The sequence below is a fragment of the Oncorhynchus kisutch genome, linkage group LG7 (assembly GCF_002021735.2).
Source record: "Oncorhynchus kisutch isolate 150728-3 linkage group LG7, Okis_V2, whole genome shotgun sequence".
Classification (NCBI taxonomy): Eukaryota; Metazoa; Chordata; class Actinopteri; order Salmoniformes; family Salmonidae; genus Oncorhynchus; species Oncorhynchus kisutch.
In genome coordinates this window covers 45,461,982-45,484,892 of record NC_034180.2, presented here as the reverse complement: position 1 = coordinate 45,484,892, position 22,911 = coordinate 45,461,982, and the positions used below count along the sequence as shown (strand labels likewise).

Here is a 22,911-nt window from a genome sequence, read left to right as displayed (position 1 = left end):
CCCTCCTGGATGGAGATCAAAGGTTCTGGCTAACCAAAGGTTTCAAGAACCCCCTTCTCCTGGGGGAGTTGGCCAGTTTTATGGAGGCAGTGAAAACCTCGCAGGAACTCTCTCTCCCACTCTGCAGAAATGGAAGTTAAAAATCCCTTTGTTACAACAGAGAGAGGTTTTGCAGTACTGTAACATCAAAAGGTTAGACATTAAAAAATATTTCTCACGTAAATAATGAGGGTCAGGAGGGACTTAAAGAACAATAATGTCAAATCAGTTGTTGTTTTGTGATCTTGTTAAGGACGGTATAACCAAATAACGGTAACTCTAAGTTATCAGATTTACAGCTACATTTTGTGGAACATATATGATTTAATATGAAACTATTTGTGAGAAGATTAAATATGATTTTTGCCTTCTAAATGAAACTGGCTCTCATGAGGACCGCCAGAAGAAAGGAAGACCCAGAGTTACCTCTGCTGCAGAGGATAAGTTCATTAGAGTTACAAGCCTTAGAAATTACATCCCAAATAAATGCTTCCGAGTTCAAGTAACAGACACATTTTAACATCAACTGTTCAGAGGAGACTGCGTAAATCAGGCCTTCATGGTCGAATTACTGCAAAGCAGTGGTGTAAAGTACTACTTAATTTTTTTTTTGGGGGGGGGGTATCTGTACTTTACTTTCTTAATTATATTTTTGGCAACTTTTACTTCACTACATCCGAAAGAAAATAAATGTACTTTTTACTCGATATACATTTTCCCTGACACCCAAAAGTACTCGTTACATTTTAACAGGAAAATTGTCCAATTCACACACACAATCAAGAGAACATCTCTGGTCATCCCTACTGCATCTGATCTGGCAAACTCACTGAACACAAATGCTTCATTTGTAAATTATGTCTGAGTGTTGGACTGTGCCCCTGGCTATCCGTCAATATAAAAAAATCTTAAAATAATTGTGCAGTCTGGTTTGCTTAATATAAGGAATTTGAAATTCAAAACCTAAACCTATAGGGGAGGGTCTGGGTGAGCATCTATCCGTGGTGGCGGCTCTGGTGCGGGACTTGGACCCCGGTCCACCTCAGGCTTGGCCCACTTAGGTAGCACCTCTCGAGCGGGGACCATCGCCCCTCGACCCCGGACTGGGCACCCTCGCCGCCGGCCCCGGACAGGAGGGAGACCCTGGCACAGGACTCACCAGGCCTACTCTTTTTAATTTTTATTATTTTTATTTTACCTTTATTTAACCAGGTAGGCTAGTTGAGAACAAGTTCTCATTTGCAACTGCGACCTGGCCAAGATAAAGCATAGCAGTGTGAGCAGACAACAAAGAGTTACACATGGAGTAAACAATTAACAAGTCAATAACACAGTAGAAACCAAAGGGGGAGTCTATATACAATGTGTGCAAAAGGCATGAGGAGGTAGGCAAATAATTACAATTTTGCAGATTAACACTGGAGTGATGAATGATCAGATGGTCATGTACAGGTAGAGATATTGGTGTGCAAAAGAGCAGAAAAGTAAATAAATAAAAACAGTATGGGGATGAGGTAGGTGAAAAAGGGTGGGCTATTTACCAATAGACTATGTACAGCTGCAGCGATCGGTTAGCTGCTCAGATAGCTGATGTTTGAAGTTGGTGAGGGAGATAAAAGTCTCCAACTTCAGCGATTTTTGCAATTCGTTCCAGTCACAGGCAGCAGAGTACTGGAACGAAAGGCGGCCAAATGAGGTGTTGGCTTTAGGGATGATCAGTGAGATACACCTGCTGGAGCGCGTGCTACGGATGGGTGTTGCCATCGTGACCAGTGAGCTGAGATAAGGCGGAGCTTTACCTAGCATGGACTTGTAGATGACCTGGAGCCAGTGGGTCTGGCGACGAATATGTAGCGAGGGCCAGCCGACTAGAGCATACAAGTCGCAGTGGTGGGTGGTATAAGGTGCTTTAGTGACGAAACGGATGGCACTGTGATAGACTGCATCCAGTTTGCTGAGTAGAGTGTTGGAAGCCATTTTGTAGATGGCATCGCCGAAGTCGAGGATCGGTAGGATAGTCAGTTTTACTAGGGTAAGCTTGGCGGCGTGAGTGAAGGAGGCTTTGTTGCGGAATAGAAAGCCGACTCTTGATTTGATTTTCGATTGGAGATGTTTGATATGAGTCTGGAAGGAGTTTGCAGTCTAGCCAGACACCTAGGTACTTATAGACGTCCACATATTCTAGGTCGGAACCATCCAGGGTGGTGATGCTAGTCGGGCATGCGGGTGCAGGCAGCGACCGGTTGAAAAGCATGCATTTGGTTTTACTAGCGTTTAAGAGCAGTTGGAGGCCACGGAAGGAGTGTTGTATGGCATTGAAGCTTGTTTGGAGGTTAGATAGCACAGTGTTCAAAGACGGGCCGAAGGTATATAGAATGGTGTCGTCTGCGTAGAGGTGGATCAGGGAATCGCCCGCAGCAAGAGCAACATCATTGATATACACAGAGAAAAGAGTCGGCCCGAGAATTGAACCCTGTGGCACCCCCATAGAGACTGCCAGAGGACCAGACAGCATGCCCTCCGATTTGACGCACTGAACTCTGTCTGCAAAGTAATTGGTGAACCAGGCAAGGCAGTCATCCGAAAAACCGAGGCTCCTGAGTCTGCCGATAAGAATATGGTGATTGACAGAGTCGAAAGCCTTGGCAAGGTCGATGAAGACGGCTGCACAGTACTGTCTTTTATCGATGGCGGTTATGATATCGTTGAGTACCTTGAGTGTGGCTGAGGTGCACCCATGACCGGCTCGGAAACCAGATTGCACAGCGGAGAAGGTGCGGTGGGATTCGAGATGGTCAGTGACCTGTTTGTTGACTTGGCTTTCGAAGACCTTAGATAGGCAGGGCAGGATGGATATAGGTCTGTAACAGTTTGGGTCCAGGGTGTCTCCCCTTTGAAGAGGGGGATGACTGCGGCAGCTTTCCAATCCTTGGGGATCTCAGACGATATGAAAGAGAGGTTGAACAGGCTGGTAATAGGGGTTGCGACAATGGTGGCAGATAGTTTCAGAAATAGAGGGTCCAGATTGTCAAGCCCAGCTGATTTGTACGGGTCCAGGTTTTGCAGCTCTTTCAGAACATCTGCTATCTGGATTTGGTTAAAGGAGAACCTGGAGAGGCTTGGGCAAGGAGCTGCGGGGGGGGGGCGGAGCTGTTGGCCGAGGTTGAAGTAGTCAGGCGGAAGGCATGGCCAGCCGTTGAGAAATGCTTATTGAAGTTTTCGATAATCATGGATTTATCAGTGGTGACCGTGTTACCTGGCCTCAGTGCAGTGGGCAGCTGGGAGGAGGTGCTCTTGTTCTCCATGGACTTCACGGTGTCCCAGAACTTTTTGGAGTTGGAGCTACAGGATGCAAACTTCTGCTCTCCAGACCTCCAGTGAGTCTCCTCGGGCCAGGATATCCTGCGCCGGCTCTAAGCAAGGTTTCCCCAGTTCACCAGTAGAACGCAATGCGGCCTTTTCTGGTCTGATGAAACCAAGATTGAATTCTTTGGCCTGAATGTCAAGCGTCACATCTGGAGGAAACCTGGCACCATCCCTACGGTGAAGCATGCTGATGGCAGCATCATGCTGTGGGGATGTTTATCAGTGGCAGGGACTGGGAGACTAGTCCGGCACGTGCGGGGAGCTGGAACAGGCCGCATTGGGTTCTACTGGTGAACTGGGGAAACCTTGCTTAGAGCCGGCGCAGGATATCCTGGCCCGAGGAGACGCACTGGAGGTCTGGAGAGCAGGGCTGGCACAATCCGTCCTGGCTGGATCCTCACCCTAGCCCGGCAGATGCGGGGAGCTGGGATGTAGCGCACCGGGCTAAGAACGCACACAGGAGACACCGTGCGCTCCACTGCATAACACGGTGCCTGACCAGTACGACGCCCGCCACGGTAAGCACGGGGAGTTGGCTCAGGTCTCCAACTTGACTCTGTCACACTCCCCATGTGCCCCCCCAAACATGTTTTGGTTGGGGCTGCCTCTCTGGCTTCCTTGCCAGCCGTGTTCCCTCGTAATGTTGCCACTCAGCCTTAGCTGCCTCCAGTTCCTCCTGTGGATGGCGTGCCTCCAGGGTCCCTTCCCATCCAAGATCTCATCCCATGTCCAGGAGTCCATTACACCACGCTGCTTGGTCCTTTGGTGGTTGGGAGGTTCTCTCACGGCTGTTGAAGGATGAGGACCAAGGTGCAAGCGTGGTGAGCGTACATTTTCTTTATTTTAAGCAAAATGACGCCAAACAAAACAATAAACACTACATTTTTTTAAAACGTGAAGCTCACAAGCAAAGTGCTCTAAACAGAGACAACCTCACACACACACACACATGTGGGAAAAGGGTACCTAAGTATGGTTCCCAATGAGAGACAACGATAGACAGCTGTCCCTGATTGAGAACCATACCCGGCCAAACACAAAGAAATAGAAAACATAGAACACAAAACATAAAATGCCCACCGCAACTCACGCCCTGACCAAACCAAAACAGAGACATAAAAAGGATCTCTAAGGTCAGGGCGTGAAAGTTACAGACTTATCCTAAAATTGATTAAATAATTGTTTTCCCATCAATCTGCACAAATTGACAATGCGAAAAAATTTAAAAATGGTTTTAATAAAAATAAAAAACAGAAATACCATACATAATTATTCAGACCCTTTGCTATGAGTCTCAAAATTGAGCTCAGGTGCATCCGGATTCCATTGATCATCCTTGAGATGTCTCTACAACTTGATTGGAGTCCACCTGTGGTAGATTACATTGATTGGACATGATTTAGAAAGGCACACACCTGTCTATATAAGGTCCCACAGTTGACAGTACATGTCAGAGCAAAAATCAAGCCATGAGGTCAAAGGAATTGTCTGTAGAGCCCCGAGACAGGGTTGTGTCGAGGCACAGTTCTGGGGAAGGGTCCCAAAACATTTCTGCAGCATGTAAGGTCCCCAAGAACACAGTGGCCTCCATCATTCCAAATGGAAGAAGTTTGGAACCACCAAGACTCTTCCTAGAGCTGGTCACCCAGCCAAACTGAGCAATTGGGGGATAAAGGGCATTGGTCAGTGAGGTGACCAAGGTGACCAAGAACTTCACAAATCAGGCCAAATCAGGCCTGAGTATCCAGACAGAACCCACTACTCAGTAAAAAGCACACAACAGCCCGCTTGGAGTTTGACAAAAAGTACCTAAAGGACTCTCAGAACATGAGAAACATGATTTTCTGGTCTGATGAAACCAAGATTGAATTCTTTGGCCTGAATGTCAAGCGTCACATCTGGAGGAAACCTGGCACCATCCCTACGGTGAAGCATGCTGATGGCAGCATCATGCTGTGGGGATGTTTATCAGCGGCAGGGACTGGGAGATGAATGTAGCAAAGTACAGAGATCCTTGATGAAAACCTGCTCCAGAGTGCTCAGGACCTCAGAATGGGGTGAAGTTTCACTTTCCAACAGGACAACAACCCTAAGCACACAGTCAACACAATGCAGGAGTGGCTTCGGGACAAGTCTCTGAATGTCCTTGAGTGGCCCAGCCAGACCCCAGACTTGATCCCGATTGAACATCTCTGGAGAGACCTGAAAAAAGCTGTGCAGCGATGCTCCACATCCAACCTAAAAGAGCTTGAGAGGATCTGCAGAGAAGAATAGGAGAAACTCCCAAATACAGGTGTGCCGAGCTTGTAGCGTCATACTCAAGGCTGTAATCGCTGCCAAAGAAGCTGAATACTTATGTACATTTGATATTTATTTTTATACTTTTTTTAATGTATTTGCAAAAAAAAATCCTAAAACCAGTTTTTGCTTTGGTATTATGGGGTATTGTGTGTAGATTGATGAGGACAAAAAACGACTTATTCAATTTTAGAATAAGGCTGTAACGTAAAAATGTGGAGAAAGTGAAGGAGTCTGAATACTTTCCGAATGCACTGTTTAACCGCCCCCACAAAGACACACTGAAGTAGATATATCTACATAATGCATAATATTAATATAACATAATATAAATGCCTGAGATCACTCTGCAACCTGTCATCAAAAGATACACCTTGTGAATTCCACTTTTCTAACTCTCAACAAATCAAATCAAATCTTATTGGTCACATATACATGGTTAGCAGATGTTAATACGAGTGTAGCGAAATGCTTGTGATTCTAGTTCCGACCGTGCGGTAATATCTAACAAGTAATCTAACAATTTCACAACAACTACCTTATACAACTGTAGGACCATGACTGAGTTCCTAAAAGAATACAGGTCTACTAGTCAAATAAAATACAAAAAGGCTGTAAAGCCAACTGGGAAGGGTTGCAGTTTTAGGAAGACTCAAATTAAACATACATAAGTTTATGTAGTGTAATGTTTATTTATCTGCATCTGAGAGGATTCTAGCTAGACTTGAGTATAACCACATGCATGTCTTAGTCTGGCTTGCCTCAAACTAAAAGGTTAGACACAGCAGCTGTGGGAAGAGACTACGTGTCCAATGATTTGCTCATGCTGCACTCTCTATAAAGTATTTCAGTATGAACGCATGCATCGTTTAAAAAAAATGTCCCCAACCTGAATAGTGTAATAGTGTGGTTAGCAGCACAATGGGTATGCTTAAATAATTAACAAGTAGCACCATCCACAAGTTGCACTAACAGAAACCATTTAGTAATTGCTTTTTAGAAATGGGAAATTACAATAAATGGTGATGAAATGAGTTATCCTAACCATAATTGGCTTGGCCCAATCTCTGAGTGATATAGTGATACATTAAGGTGATAACACTGATGTGCGACTAGGAACTTTACCACAGTATCTTGAAGCTCACCCAACACCCTCCTTTGTAGAAATATTAAACAGTGAGAAGAAGGCCTGTCAGGAAACCAAAGTGTGAAGCTGTGTTTATTTTAAACTCACAACCAGTTGGGTGTGAACATTGTTTCACTGGTAAGACTCATGATGCTCCACCCCCAGTGTTGTGTCAGAGATACAGTGGCTGTGGGAAGAGACTAGGGGGAACATGACAGATCAAAGCGATTTAATCATTTCTCAGCTTGACCATTTCTTCAGTCCATCAGCAAATGTTGGGAGGTTGCATGGAGGTTCAGATAGGTCAAAGGTAGCTGGGTGGAGAGGAGGCTGTGGAGTCCCACTGAGGTCCCTGCCTGTTTCTCTGACAGGTCCACATACACCACGGAGAGACAGACAGGCCAACACCTGGACAGCAGGACACACTGAACTTACAGATCTCAGTACTGGACAGTCGGGTCACATGATCCAGAGGTAGTGTACAGGGCAGACACTTGGAAAAGACCCAGGCAGCTAAATATAGAAGGACAAGGGTGATATACATTGAGAGAAACCACAAACACACACCTGGCGAGGGTGGCCACTCTGCCGTCCATCAGTTGATTTCCTGCAAGACTCAGGTAGGTCAGGGAGCAGTCTTCCTGTGGAACACACAAAGAACCAATCAGAACCATGTTCTCTGTGACTCCTTTCCCATTTTCAGCAAGGGACCAATCAAATCCCACATATAATGGTATGCCCTTGACCAGGCAGTTGGTACTATGTCTATCACCCAATATGTCAGTGTTGAGTTCTCAGCTTGGCCTCCAGCTTAAACATTACTAGTTGACATGAATCCTACTTACAGGGGGACCATCACTACATTTGTTCCTCTATTGAAGATCATCTTGCCATAGCTCTCCATTAAGTAAAATGGTGTACACACTTTAATATACAACCAATGTATCCTAACTACTATATCAGCACATGCTTCTTAGCTTGAATACCAACGGCAAAGTTGTGCAGCAGATAAGTGGATGCCATACTACCTTTTCAACATGAGGTGCCTGCCTCAGACCCGTGGTTTAGGTTTACTGGTTAGCAGACCACAGAAAACAGGCGCTTTTTGTCACCTGCCTACACACAATACCCCATAAGGTAAAAATGAAATAATACCATCATGCCATAGCTCTCCATTATGTCAAATGGTGTACACACTTGAATAGACAACCATTGTATCCTACCATATCAGCACATGCTTCTTAGCTTGAATACCAAAGGCAAAGTTGTGCAGCAGAGAAGTGGATGACAAACTTCCTTTTCAACCTGTGAAATGTTTTCACAACTTGCAAGGCGCCTGCCTCAGACCCGTAGTTTAGGTTTACTGGTTAGCAGACCACAGATAACAAACACTTTACTGAGAAACAAAAGTTCCATTACCAGAAACCCAACCAATTGTTTCAACAAATTCTGTTGAAAGCTTCTTTATGATTTTACTGATTTATTTATTGTATTTACAGTCTTCATCATGTCCCTTCCTGGACAAATTTCCTCAACTAAGTAAATATTTACTGATGAGACTGTGAAAGTTTATGCAGTTATTTAGACAAACAATGTTTAATTCATGTAAAAGTACACAATAGAATATTATTTTATTTTAATTTGTGTGTGTGTGTGCATTTGTATTTGTGCATTTGTATGTGTGTGTGTGTGTGTGTGTGTTCATCTGGGAAAGGAGTACTAACGTCAGATGTTTTGAAGGAGGGTGGTCAGCGGTTCCACAGTGGATGGCAGACAGATCGAGTTGAGTGAGACATTGAAGAGACAGAGTTTTCAGGACCAGCTCAAATCCCGTAGAGCACAGGGCGTCATTGGACAGATTCACTGACTTCAGGTGCCCTGTTCCTGTAGGACGATGATATGGCTGATTCTTAGGTCACATTTCAAGAACCACCTAACAAACAGATAGCAATGTATCCATGTGGATAGCAATGTATCCATTCTGTCTCCTATGCTTTTCACCATTTATATAAATGTTCTAATTCTAATGCTAATAATATGTGTCATATCAATGTAAAAAGCGTATCAATGAACCTGTTTACCTGCCAGTGTGCTGGCCAGTAAGAGGCGGTGCTGCTTTATTCCTGCGAAGGCGCTGGCCCGTAGGAGGCTGTGTAGCTACAAGCAGCAGAGTTTGAAGATGCAGGCCAGCAGGGAGAAGCTGGTCATTAGGGGGCAGGCTGACAGCAGGCAGGACAGGGTCCGTCACCCAGCGGGTTCACACTCCAGTCCAACTTCTCCAGACACGACAATGGCGGGTGTGGGGGAGAGACAAGATTTTGTGTAAAAGACAGCCTCATATGTCAGACCATTTTCCAACCACAAACACCTAGCCTGGCCTGTCCTGCACACTCACCGCTGACTGTCAGGCTACTGCAGAAAGCGGGGCGGTGCTGTGACCATCACTGAACAGAGGGTACTGAATCATGTGCCCCTACAGGGACATAGCACAGAGACTTACAAGTCAGTATCATACAATTCCTTCAGAAAGTATTCACACCCTTTGACTGTTTCCACCTCTTGCAGCTAGGGGGGACTATTTTAACGTTTGGAAAAATAACGTTCCCAAAGTTAACGGCCTATTTCTCAGGACCAGATGCTAGAATATGCATATAATTGACAGATTGGGATAGAAAACACTCTAAAGTTTCCAAAACTGTCAAAATATTGTCTGTGAGTATAACAGAATTGATATTGCAGGCGAAACCCTGAGGAAAATCAAAGCAGGAAGTGGTTTCTATTTTGAAAACTCCATGTTCCATAGCCTGCCATTGCTCCATTTAAGGGGATATCAACCAGATTCCTTTTCCTATCGCTTCCTCAAGGTGTCAGTCTTCAGACATAGTTTCAGGCTTTTATTTTGGACCAGAACGATAACATTGCGTCAAGTGGTCACATGAGTATTGCTCATGCAACAGAATTTGACAGCTAGTTGTTCCCTCTCCTACTGTGAAAGACATTTGCGGGGACCTGAGGATTGATTATAAAAAACACTTTCATGCCAACAGCTCTTCGCTGTGCTTCAAGTATTGAGCTGTTATGACTTCAATCCTATCAACTCCCAAGATTAGGCTGGTGTAACAGATGTGAAATGGCTAGCTAGTTAGCAGCTAATAGTGTTTCAAACACAGAGACTTGGAGTATGCATGGGTAACGCTGCGAGGAAAGCCCAGGCAAAGTTGTGCAGCAGAGAAGTGGATGACAAACTTCCTTTTCAACCTGTGAAATGTTTTCACAACTTGCAAGGCGCCTGCCTCAGACCCGTAGTTTAGGTTTACTGGTTAGCAGACCACAGATAACAAACACTTTACTGAGAAACAAAGTTCCATTACCAGAAACCCAACCAATTGTTTCAACAAATTCTGTTGAAAGCTTCTTTATGATTTTACTGATTTATTTATTGTATTTACAGTCTTCATCATGTCCCTTCCTGGACAAATTTCCTCAACTAAGTAAATATTTACTGATGAGACTGTGAAAGTTTATGCAGTTATTTAGACAAACAATGTTTAATTCATGTAAAAGTACACAATAGAATATTATTTTATTTTAATTTGTGTGTGTGTGTGCATTTGTATTTGTGCATTTGTATGTGTGTGTGTGTGTGTGTGTGTTCATCTGGGAAAGGAGTACTAACGTCAGATGTTTTGAAGGAGGGTGGTCAGCGGTTCCACAGTGGATGGCAGACAGATCGAGTTGAGTGAGACATTGAAGAGACAGAGTTTTCAGGACCAGCTCAAATCCCGTAGAGCACAGGGCGTCATTGGACAGATTCACTGACTTCAGGTGCCCTGTTCCTGTAGGACGATGATATGGCTGATTCTTAGGTCACATTTCAAGAACCACCTAACAAACAGATAGCAATGTATCCATGTGGATAGCAATGTATCCATTCTGTCTCCTATGCTTTTCACCATTTATATAAATGTTCTAATTCTAATGCTAATAATATGTGTCATATCAATGTAAAAAGCGTATCAATGAACCTGTTTACCTGCCAGTGTGCTGGCCAGTAAGAGGCGGTGCTGCTTTATTCCTGCGAAGGCGCTGGCCCGTAGGAGGCTGTGTAGCTACAAGCAGCAGAGTTTGAAGATGCAGGCCAGCAGGGAGAAGCTGGTCATTAGGGGGCAGGCTGACAGCAGGCAGGACAGGGTCCGTCACCCAGCGGGTTCACACTCCAGTCCAACTTCTCCAGACACGACAATGGCGGGTGTGGGGGAGAGACAAGATTTTGTGTAAAAGACAGCCTCATATGTCAGACCATTTTCCAACCACAAACACCTAGCCTGGCCTGTCCTGCACACTCACCGCTGACTGTCAGGCTACTGCAGAAAGCGGGGCGGTGCTGTGACCATCACTGAACAGAGGGTACTGAATCATGTGCCCCTACAGGGACATAGCACAGAGACTTACAAGTCAGTATCATACAATTCCTTCAGAAAGTATTCACACCCTTTGACTGTTTCCACCTCTTGCAGCTAGGGGGGACTATTTTAACGTTTGGAAAAATAACGTTCCCAAAGTTAACGGCCTATTTCTCAGGACCAGATGCTAGAATATGCATATAATTGACAGATTGGGATAGAAAACACTCTAAAGTTTCCAAAACTGTCAAAATATTGTCTGTGAGTATAACAGAATTGATATTGCAGGCGAAACCCTGAGGAAAATCAAAGCAGGAAGTGGTTTCTATTTTGAAAACTCCATGTTCCATAGCCTGCCATTGCTCCATTTAAGGGGATATCAACCAGATTCCTTTTCCTATCGCTTCCTCAAGGTGTCAGTCTTCAGACATAGTTTCAGGCTTTTATTTTGAAAAATGAGCCAGAACGATAACATTGCGTCAAGTGGTCACATGAGTATTGCTCATGCAACAGAATTTGGACAGCTATTGTTGTTCCCTCTCCTACTGTGAAAGACATTTGCGGTTGATATATTATCGATTATATATATTTTAAAAACAACCTGAGGATTGATTATAAAAAACGTCTGGCACTTTCATGCGTTTTGCCAACAGCTCTTCGCTGTGCTTCAAGTATTGAGCTGTTATGACTTCAATCCTATCAACTCCCAAGATTAGGCTGGTGTAACAGATGTGAAATGGCTAGCTAGTTAGCAGGGTGCGCGCTAATAGTGTTTCAAACATCACTCGCTCTGAGACTTGGAGTAGTTGTTCCCCTTGCTCTGCATGGGTAACGCTGCTTCGAGGATGGCTGTTGTCGATGTGTTCCTCGTTCGAGCCCAGGTAGGAGTGAGGAGAGGGACGGAAGCTATACTGTTACACTGGCAATACTAAAGTGCCTATAAGAACATCCAATAGTCAAAGGTATATGGAATACAAATGGTATAGAGATAAATAGTCCTATAAATACTAACTAAAACCTAAAACCTCTTACCTTGGAATATTGAAGTCTCATGTTAAACGGAACCACCAGTTTTCATATGTTCTCATGTTCTGAGCAAGGAACCTAAATGTTAGCTTTTTTATATGGCACATATTGCACTTTTACTTTCTTCTCCACTTAGTTTTTGCATTATTTAAACCAAATTGAACATGTTTCATTATTTATTTGAGGCTAAATTGATTTTTATTGATGTATTATATGTTAAAATAAGTGTTAATTCAGTTGTTGTAATTGTCATTATTACAAATAACAAAAAATTGACAGATTAATCGGTATCGGCTTTTTTTGGTCCTCCAATAATCAGTATCGGTGTTGAAAAATTATAAATCGGTCGACCTCTAGCATGTATGTACAGTCAGTGTGGGGACGACATCCTCGATACACTTATTGATAAAGCCAGTGACTGATGTGGTGTACTCCTCAATGCCATCGGAAGAATCTCGGAACATATTCCAGTCTGTGCTAGCAAAACAGTCCTGTAGTTTAGCATCTCCTTCATCTGACCACTTTTTTATAGACCGAGTCACTGGTGCTTCCTGTTTTAATTTTTTCATGTAAGCAGGAATCAGGAGGATATAATTATGGTCAGATTTGCCAAATGGAGTGTTGCGCATTTAAAATGCTGATAGAAATTAGGTAAAACTGATTTAAGTTTCCCCTGCATTAAAGTCCCCAGCCACTAGGAGCGCCACCTCTGGGTGAGTGGTTTCCTATTTGCTTATTTCCTTATACAGCTGACCGAGTAAGGTCTTAGTGCCAGCATCCGTCTGTGGTGGTAAACAAACAGTCACGAATAAAATAGATAAAAACTCTTGGCAAAGAGTTAGGTCTGCAGCTTATCATGAGATACTCTACTTCAGGCAAGCAAAATCTAGAGACTTCCTTAGATTTCATGCACCAGCTGTTGTTTACAAATATACACAGACATCCTCCCTTGTCTGACCAAAGTGTGCCGTTTTATCTAGTTGGTACAGGGTATTTCCCGCCAGTTTAATGTTTTCCATGTCGTCATTCAACCACAATTCGGTGAAACACAAGATATTACAGTTTTTTATGTCCTGTTTTTTTTGTCCTGGTAGGAGATTTGTGATCGTACATCATCTAATTTATTGTCCAATGAATACAATATATATTTATTTGATATTTTGCGAAGTAGCCACCATTTGCCTTGATGACAGCTTTGCACACTCTTGGCATTCTCTCAACCATCATCATGAGGTAGTTACCTGGAATGGATTTCAATTAACAGGTGTGCCTTGTTAAAAGTTCATTTGTGGAATTTCTTTCCTTCTTAATGCGTTTGAGCCAATCAGTTGTGTTTTGACAAGATTAGGGGTGGTATACTGAAGTTAGCCCTAGCTGGTAAAAGACCAAGAACAGCTCTAATAACCAAAGAGAAATGAAAGTCCATCATTGATTTAAGACATGATGGTCAGTCAATCCGGAAAATGTTAAGAACTTCAAGTGCAGTCGCAAAACCATCAAGCGATACGATGAAACTGGCTCTCATGAGGACCGTCACAGGAAAGGAAGACAGAGTTACCTCTGCTGCAGAAATAACCACTACTAAAGGACACCAATAATAAGAACAGACTTGCTTGGGCCAAGAAACACAAGCAATGGAAATTTGACCGGGGGAAAATTGGTCCTTTTGGTCTGATGAGTCCAACTTTTAGATTTTTGGTTCCAACCGCCTTGTCTTTGTGAGACACAAAGTAGGTGAACGGGTGACCTCTTCATGTCTGGTTCCCACAGTGAAGCATGGAGGAGGAGGAGTGATGGTGCTTTGCTGGTGACACTGATTTATTTAGAATTCAAGCAACACTTAACCTATAAGGGCACAGAGCGAGACTCAGATGCAGACACGGGAGGCAGATGGTTCGAGTCTCTGATATTTATTAGTATCCAAGGGGCAGGCAAGAGAATGGTCGTGGACAGGCAAAAAGTTAAAAACAAGGTCAGAGTCCAGAAGGTACAGAGTGGCAGGCAGAGTGGCAGGCAGGCAGACGGGTGGGTACAGAGTCAGGGGAGGACTAGAGAGAGAGATAGGAAAAAGCAGGAGCACGGGAAAAACACGCTGGTTGACTTGACAAGACAAGACGAACTGGCACAGAGAGACAGGAAACACAGGGATAAATACACCTGGGAAAATAAGCGACACCTGGAGGGGGTGGAGACAATCACAAGGACAAGTGAAACAGATCGGGGCATGACATAACCAGCATGGCTACCACAGCATTCTGCAGTGATACGCCATCCCATCTAGTTTGCGCTTAGTGGGACTATAATTTGTTTTTCAACAGGACTGTGTAAGGGCTATTTGACCAAGAAGGAGAATGACGGTGCTGCATCAGATGTCCTGGCCTCCACAATCACCCGACATCAACCCAATTTAGATGGTTTGGGAATAGTTGGACCGCAAAGTGAAGGAAAGGCAGGCAACAAGGACAAAAGTTGGCACATCAACGGTACCTACTTCAGAAAAGTCCGGTGGGGCTTGTCGGGGTCGTAGACCAAAACGGAAAACACCATCGTTTGTGGCACTCTCATTTTTCCATAGAAAGGTATGTTAGTTAGTAGGCCAAACCGTTTGACAAATTCGATTTTTTTGGATGTCTCCTAGTCTGACAAATAGTGCTGTATCCCTGCCACTTTCCACCGCAGATACGGAAGGCCGACAGGCGGATGAGGTGGACTGAGGCTATACAACAAAAAAAGTATATTTCTAGCTTAAACAGACAGATTTGAATAGGGATTATTTTATTATGTTAATTAGTTTGAAGCCCAGTGCAGTTAAAATCTTGATTTTTTTCTATATTTTAAATATATTTCCACACTATGATTTGGAATAATACTGTGAAATTGTGAAAAGTAGGGGTGCCGCAGCCTCTCTCGCTTCAGGAACAGAAGAGATTGTTTCCTGACTTTTGGCAGTTCCTATGGAGTGGTGGCTGCTGGGAAACGTAGGCGAGATGGTGCCGACGTAGGCAAGATGGTGCCGACGTAGGCAAGATGGTGCCGACAGGGAGGGTAGCCTCGCTTCTAGTCCTTAGGAAACTATGCAGTATTTTGTTTTTTAACCAGTTGGATTTAGGGGGCTATTTTAATTTTTGGATGAAAAACGTTCCCGTTTTAAACAAGTTATTCTGTCATGAAAAGATGCTCGACTATGCATATAATTGACAGCTTTGGAAAGAAAACACTTTGACGTTTACAAAACTGCAAAGATATTGTCTGTGAGTGCCACAGAACTGATGTTACAGAAAAACCCCAAATAAAATTCCAATCAGGAAGTGCCGCATTTTTTGAAACCGCCTCATGCCAATGACTCCTTATATGGCTGTGAAGGAGCTAGGAGTCAGCTTACGTTTTCCACGTTTTCCCCAAGGTGTCTGCAGCATTTGTAGGCATTTCCCTTGAAGAATGGCTGTAAGGGACCATATATGGCATGTGGTCACATGGTGTCTCCCGCAGAAAACCTTGTGTAAAATACTGAGGTAGCCATTTTTCCAATCGCTTCTTATGAGAAACCAACTGCCTCGACGGATATATTATCAAATATATTTGTTAAAAACACCTTTAGGATGGATCCTAAACAACGTTTGCAGTGTTTCTGTCGATATTATGTAGCTAATTATGTAGCTAATTGAGTGAAAGCATCCAAAGTTCTTCAAAGGTAAATGATTTAATTTGGTTGCTTTTCTTATTTTCGTGAAAATGTTGCCTGCTGCCAGCAGAGCCTACCATAGCATTATGCCATGATAAACTTACACAAATGATTGTCTAGCGTTGGCTGTAACGCATATTTTGAAAATCTGAGATGACAGTGTTGTTAACAAAAGGCTAAGCTTGTGTTTGAATATATTTATTGAATTTCATTTGCGATTTTCATGAATAGGAAAAGTTTCTAGGGGTATTTATGTCCGTTGCGTTATGCTAATGCATTTGAGGCTATGATTATGCTCCCGGATACGGGTTTGCTCGTCGCAACTGGTTAATGTACTATTTCTTACATTGTTAGCACAGAAAATCCTAAGTGTTATTACATACCGCCAGTCAAGAACTATTGGATATCAGAGCGACGTCAACTTACCAACATTACACCCAGTAATACGACTTTCCCGAAACGGATCCTTTGTTCACACCACCACCCAGGGCATTTGATCTGATTCCAGAGGCCTACCGAAAACAACAACGCCGCAGAAGAGGTATACCGAGCGTCCTCCTGGTCAGACTTCGGAGGTGTGCACACCACCCACCTCTTTCAAGTATATTACTCGCCAATTTCCGGTCTCTAGATAACAAGGTAGATGAAATTAGGGCAAGGGTTGCTTTCCAGAGAAACATCAGTGATTGTAACATACTCTGTTTCAATGAAACATGGCTCTCTCTGCATTTGTTGTCCGAGTTGGTACAGTCACTGGGATTCTTTATGCGTCGCGCAGACAGAAATAAACATCTCTCTGGGAAGAAGAAGGGCGGGGTTATATGCTTCATGATTAACGACATATGATCCGGTGCCGACAGAGATGGCGGCCTCGCTTCGCGTTCCTAGGAAATTATGCAGTATGTTTTTTTTACGTGTTATATCTTACATTGGTACCCCAGGTAATCTTAGGTTTAATTACATACAGTCGGGAGGAACTAAAGGATTTAAGAGCAACGTCAACTCACCATCATTACGACCAGGAATAAGACTTTCCCGAAGTGGATCCTCTGTTTTGCTCACCACCCAGGACAATGGATCGGATCCCAGCCGGCGAACCAAAACAACGACTCCGTAAAAGAGGCAGACGAAGCGATCTTCTGGACAGGCTCCGGAGACGGGAACATCGTGCACCGCTACGGAGCATACCACTCGCCAATGTCCTTCACGGAAACATGGCTCACTCGAGACACGCTGTGGGAGTCGGTACAACCAGCTGGTTTCTTCAAGCATCGCGCCGACAGAAACAAGCATCTTTCTGGTAAGAAGAGGGGGGGGGGGGGGGGCTTTATAATTAACGAGACGTGGTGTGATCATAACAACATATAGGAACTCAAGTCCTTCTGTTCACCTGATTTAGAATTCCTCACAATCAAATGTCGACCTCATTATCTACCAAGAGAATTCTCTTCGATTATAATCACAGCCGCATATATTCCCCCCCCCAAGCAGACACATCGATGGCCCTGAATGAACTTTATTTGACACTATGGAAACTGGAAACCACATATCCTGAGGCTGCATTCATTGTCGCTGGAGATTTTTACAAGGCTAATCTAAAAACAAGACTCCCTAAATTCTAGCAGCATATCGATTGTGCCACCAGGGCTGGTAAAACCCTGGATCATTGTTATTCTAACTTCCGCGACGCATATAAGGCCCTCCCCCATCCTCCTTTCGGAAAAGCTGACCACGACTCCATTTTGTTGCTCCCTGCCTATAGACAGAAACTAAAACAGGAAGCCCCCCCCCCGCTGAGGTCTGTTCAACGCTGGTCCGAACAATCTGCTTCAAGATTGCTTCGATCACGTGGACAACATTGACGAATACGCTGATTCGGTGAGTGAGTTCATTAGCAAGTGCATCGGCGATGTCGTACCCACAGCAACTATTAAAACATTCCCAAACCAGAAACCGTGGATTGATGGCAGCATTTGGGCAAAACTGAAAGTGCGAACCACTGCTTTTAACCAGGGCAAGGTGACCGGAAACATGACCAAATACAAACAGTGTAGCTATTCCCTTCACAAGAGAAATCAAACAAGCTAAGCGTCAGTATAGAGACAAAGTAGTCGCAATTCAACGGCTCAGACACAAGAGGTATGTGGCAGGGTCTACAGTCAATCACGGATTACAAAAAGAAAACCAGCCCCGTCGAGGACCAGGATGTCTTGCTCCCAGACAGACTAATCAACTTCTTTGCTCGCTTTGAGGACAATACAGTGCCACTGACATGGCCTGCTACCAAAACCTGCAGACTCTCCTTCACTGCAGCTGACGTGATTAACCCTCGCAATGCTGCAGGCCCAGACGGCATCCATAACCACATCCTCAGAGCATGCGCAGAACAGCTGGCTTGTGTGTTTATGGACATATTCAATCTCTCCCTTTCCCAGTCTGCTGTCCCCACATGCTTCAAGATGGCCACCATTATTGTTCCTGTACCCAAGAAGACAAAGGTAACTGAACTAAATGATTATCGCCCTGTAGCACTAACTTCAGTCATCATGAAGTGCTTTGAGAGACTAGTCAAGGATCATATCACCTCCACCTTACCTGCCACCCTAGACCCACTTCAATTTGCAGACAGCCCCAATAGGTCTACAGACAATTCAATCGCCATCACACTGCTCTATCCCCTATGGACAAGAGGAATACTGTTCCTCTGTTCCTCCTGTAATGCTGTTCATTGAATACAGCTCAGTATTCAACACCATAGTACCCTCCAAGCTCATCATTAAGCTTGAGGCACTGGGTCTCAACCCAGCCCTGTGCAATTGAATCCTGCCACAGGGCCGCCCACTGTCCGGCAGAGTGGTGAAGGACCCATGAGCAGCACTGAAATGGAGTGTAGAAACATTAACAACACAGTTGAATAGTTAATGTCCTTACAGCAACAGAAGTATATTGTGGCAGATGCATTTTTTTCTGGAAATTAAGCTGATTAAAGGCCACACAAAAGGTGTGAGTGAGATGATGTATCCACATGTACCAGATATAAACATCAGTGAAACTAAATGTGACACATTGAATATACAGCAGGGTTGGGGTCGATTCCATTTTATTCCAGTAAATTCAGGAAGTACTGTGGCAAACCTCTTCAAGGTTAGGAGCGTTTGTCACAAATTAAGTGGTAAACTGTCACCAAATCACCCAAGAATGAGAGTTATTTCGAACAGGACAGTACCTGTGTGTTTGTTTCTCCTTCCTGGTCCACCCAGGCCGTAGGCGAGGTCAAGGATAGCAGGGTTCGGTATACAAATCGGGTTCTCGGTAGGTCCAGGTCCAAACGCCAACCGGTAAGTCCAAAACAATCCAGCTCATACACGGTAAATCTAGCCAATCTCTATTGTCTCTTTCTCTATTGTTCATAGATCCTTCCAGCACTCTCTCACTTCCTGGTTTTTCTTGACCCTTTATCTGTGAGTCGGCTCCACCTTCTGAGGGTTCCCCTTGCTTCTGGGACAGTCGCCCATTTTGCTCCACCTTCTGAGGGTTCCCCTTGCTTCTGGGCAGTCGCCCATTTTGTGATCTGTAGTTTTGACAGGGTTGGCCATTTTAGTGATCGGGAAGAGCCCGTTTATTAGTTCTGCTCTCATATATCTGTCATTTATCACTCAACCCCCTTCTTTGCCACACATCTCTCTCCCTAGATCCGACCCCCTAGGTCGGGCTACCGCAGCAAAATATGCGTGCATGCGGGATAACCCATCCACGTTTCCCATTTCCTTCCCTGCTCTGTATTTCAAGTCAAAATGAAACGGTTGGAGACTCAAAAACCACCGCATCACCCGAGCGTTCTTCTCTTTAGCCCTATGCATCCAGGTGAGTGGGGCATGGTCACTGATGAGGGTGAAGTGGCGCCCCAGCAGGTAGTATGTCAGGCTTTCTAGAGCACACTTTACTGCCAGCGCCTCTTTCTCAACGACTGAGTAGTTGGTTTCCCGTGGTTCCAGCTTCCTGCTTAAAAACAGGATGGGGTGTTCCACCCCTTCTACCTCTTGGGATAGCACTGCTCCCAAGCCGACCTCTGAGGAATCCGTCTGAACCACAAACTCTCTCTCAAAGTCTGGTACCACCAGCACTGGATTACAGCAGAGAGCCTCCTGTAATGTCCTAAATGCTTTGGTGGCCCTTTCATCCCATTTGACCATGTTTGGCCCTCTGGCTCTAGTCATGTCGGTAAGTGGGGCAGCCACTGTGGCATAACTTGGGATGAACATCCGGTAGTAACCGGTCAGCCCTAGGAAGGCTCGAACCTGCTTCTTATTTACTGGTTTCGGCCTTCTCTAATTGCCTTCACCTTCTTATGTTGGGGTTTGATTAACCCTCTTCCCACAGTGTATCCCAGACACTCTGTTTCCTCTAACCCCACATAACACTTGACAGGGTTTGCCGTGAGCCCTGCCTTTCTAAGGGCGCCTAACACTGCCTGTACCCGGGGTAAGTGGGATTCCCAATCTGGGCTGTAGATCCCCACGTCATCTAAATAAGCTGCGGCGTAGGTTTTAGGACTTTGTCCATGAGCCGTTGAAAGGTGGCTGGGGCTCCGTGTAAGCCGAATGGCATGACGGTGTATTGAAACAAACCGTCAGGTGTTGCAAAGGCTGTCTTTTCTTTGGCCCTGGGGGTCAGAGGAATTTGCCAGTACCCTTTTGTCAGATCAAGGGTCGTAATGTACCGAGCATTACCAATTTTCTCCAGTAGTTAATCTACTCGGGGCATGGGGTAGGCATCAAACTTGGAGATTTCATTTACCTTCCGAAAGTCGTTGCAGAACCGCAAAGACCCATCGGGCTTGGAGACCATCACAATTGGGCTAGACCACTCACTATGTGACTCTTCGATCACTCCAGCTGTCAACATTTTCTCCGTCTCTGCTCTAATCGCGGCCCGTCGAGCCTCGGGTACCCGATATGGCCTCATACTCACTTTTCTCCCTGGTAGGGAAACGATATCATGAGCCGTAACCTCAGTTCGGCCAGGTACCTCTGAAAACACATCTCGGTTTTTCTGGATCAGGGTCTTTACTTCCTGTACTTGTGCTGGGGACAGAGTGGGTGAAATATTTACTTCGGCTGTCTCCTGAGTGTGTGTGGGGTATGTGACCATTAGTGTTTCTCTCTCTCTCCATGCTTTTAACAGGTTTATGTGATAAATCTGTTCCTGGGGCCGTCGACCTGGCTGTCGGATCCGATAATTGACTTCTCCTATTCTCTCCAGTACTTCATATGGTCCTTTCCATGTGGCTAGTAGTTTACACTCAACCGTGGGGATCAGCACTAACACCTTATCTCCCGGTTGAAATTCCCTCAGGGTAGCCTGCCAGTTATAAGTGTGCCGCTGGTGCTCCTGTGCTTGTCTCATGTGCTCTCTGACGATGGGCATGACTGTGGCTATCCTGTCTTGCATTGCCGTGACGTGCTCTATGACACTAGTATACGGGGTGGATTGGTGCTGCCAGACTTCCCGGGCGATGTCTAAGATTCCCCGGGGATGCCTCCCATATACCAGCTCAAAGGGAGAAAACCCCAGCGAGGCTTGAGGAACCTCTCTAATGGCAAACATCAGATACAGCAACATGCAACCCCAGTTTTTCCCATCCTTATCGATTACCTTCCTGAGCATTGACTTCAGGGTTCGGTTGAATCTCTCAACCAGCCCGTCCGTCTGAGGATGGTAAACCGATGTCCTCAACTGTTTCACCTGCCACAGTTTACAAAGGTCCGCCATAAGGCGGGACATAAAGGGGGTCCCCTGGTCGGTAAGGATCTCCTTTGGAACCCGTACTCTGGTGAACAAGAGCACTAATTCCTTTGCGATATTTTTGGAAGCCATCGTCCGAAGGGGAATGGCTTCTGGGTAGCGAGTGGCATAATCTAGAATGACCAGAATGTATTGGTGCCCTCTGGCGGATTTGGGTGGTGGGCCCACTAAATCCATCGCTATCCTCTCAAATGGCGTTTCGATTATAGGGAGTGGCACTAACGGGCTTCTAACAGCTGGTCGGGGAGCTGTTAACTGGCACTCCGGGCACTCTCCACAATGCTGAGACACTACAGCTTGAATTCCTGGCCAGTAAAACCTCCTTACAATCCGGTCTCGGGTTTTATCGATACCAAGGTGTCCACCCAGAATGTGCCCATGAGCTAGATCCAGTACTGTCCTCTGGTACCGAGTGGGAAACAACAACTGTTCCACCACATCAGCCCCTATTTTCGAGACTCTGTACACCAAACGATTTTTCATAATAAAGTGGGGAAAACTATTAGGCATCATCCCAACATTTATGGGAGTACCATCTACGACCTGCACATCTGCTCTGGCTTGCTGCAGGGTTGGATTCTGGTTTTGGGCCGTCCCGAAATTAGTCAAGGACCCTGCCAGGTCTGCTGGTTCTAGATCGTCGTCCTCTGGATTCAGATCGACCCCAGCCGCACTAGTACCGGGCTGTTCGTTATCAGCGAGGTTTGCCACTTCATCCTCCTCCTCCCCTACTAGCACCTGTGATGTTGTCCCCTGGGAGACCTCTTTTCTTGGCTTTGGTTGAAGGCCCCATGCTTCCTCCTGATTGATCAGGGTTGTTGGCTTCTCAAATATGCCATTCTTGTTAGGAAAGTCTCTACCCAATATTACATCATATGGCATCTATGGGACCACGCCGACCTCATAATCCAGCAGACCGTCCTCTGTTTGTATGCTCACTAAGGCCGTGGGGTACAGGAGGGTATCCCCATGAATGCATGTAACACTGATATCCTGTCTTGTATCCAGTTTATGATTCGGCACTAGGCTTGCAACGACCAGGGTTAGCATACTGCCGGAATCCAGCAGTGCTTCAACCTCTTTCCCTTCAACCTTCACCCTGCACATATGTTTGTTTCTTGATCTTTCAAGTACAGTGATTACAACAGGACATGCATACCGTATAT

At 45.0% G+C, this 22,911-nt stretch overlaps 1 long non-coding RNA gene across 1 annotated transcript; it reads right to left on the bottom strand.

Annotated features, from left to right (window-relative positions):
• Positions 1 to 6,904: 6,904 nt before the first annotated feature.
• On the bottom strand, positions 6,905 to 8,458 carry LOC116374709 (uncharacterized). The gene is made up of 4 exons (XR_004210668.1): positions 8,053 to 8,458; positions 7,858 to 7,945; positions 7,397 to 7,470; positions 6,905 to 7,237 (listed from the first exon to the last, which is right to left on the bottom strand). It is a non-coding gene; the product is annotated as an uncharacterized LOC116374709 (long non-coding RNA).
• Positions 8,459 to 22,911: the final 14,453 nt, after the last annotated feature.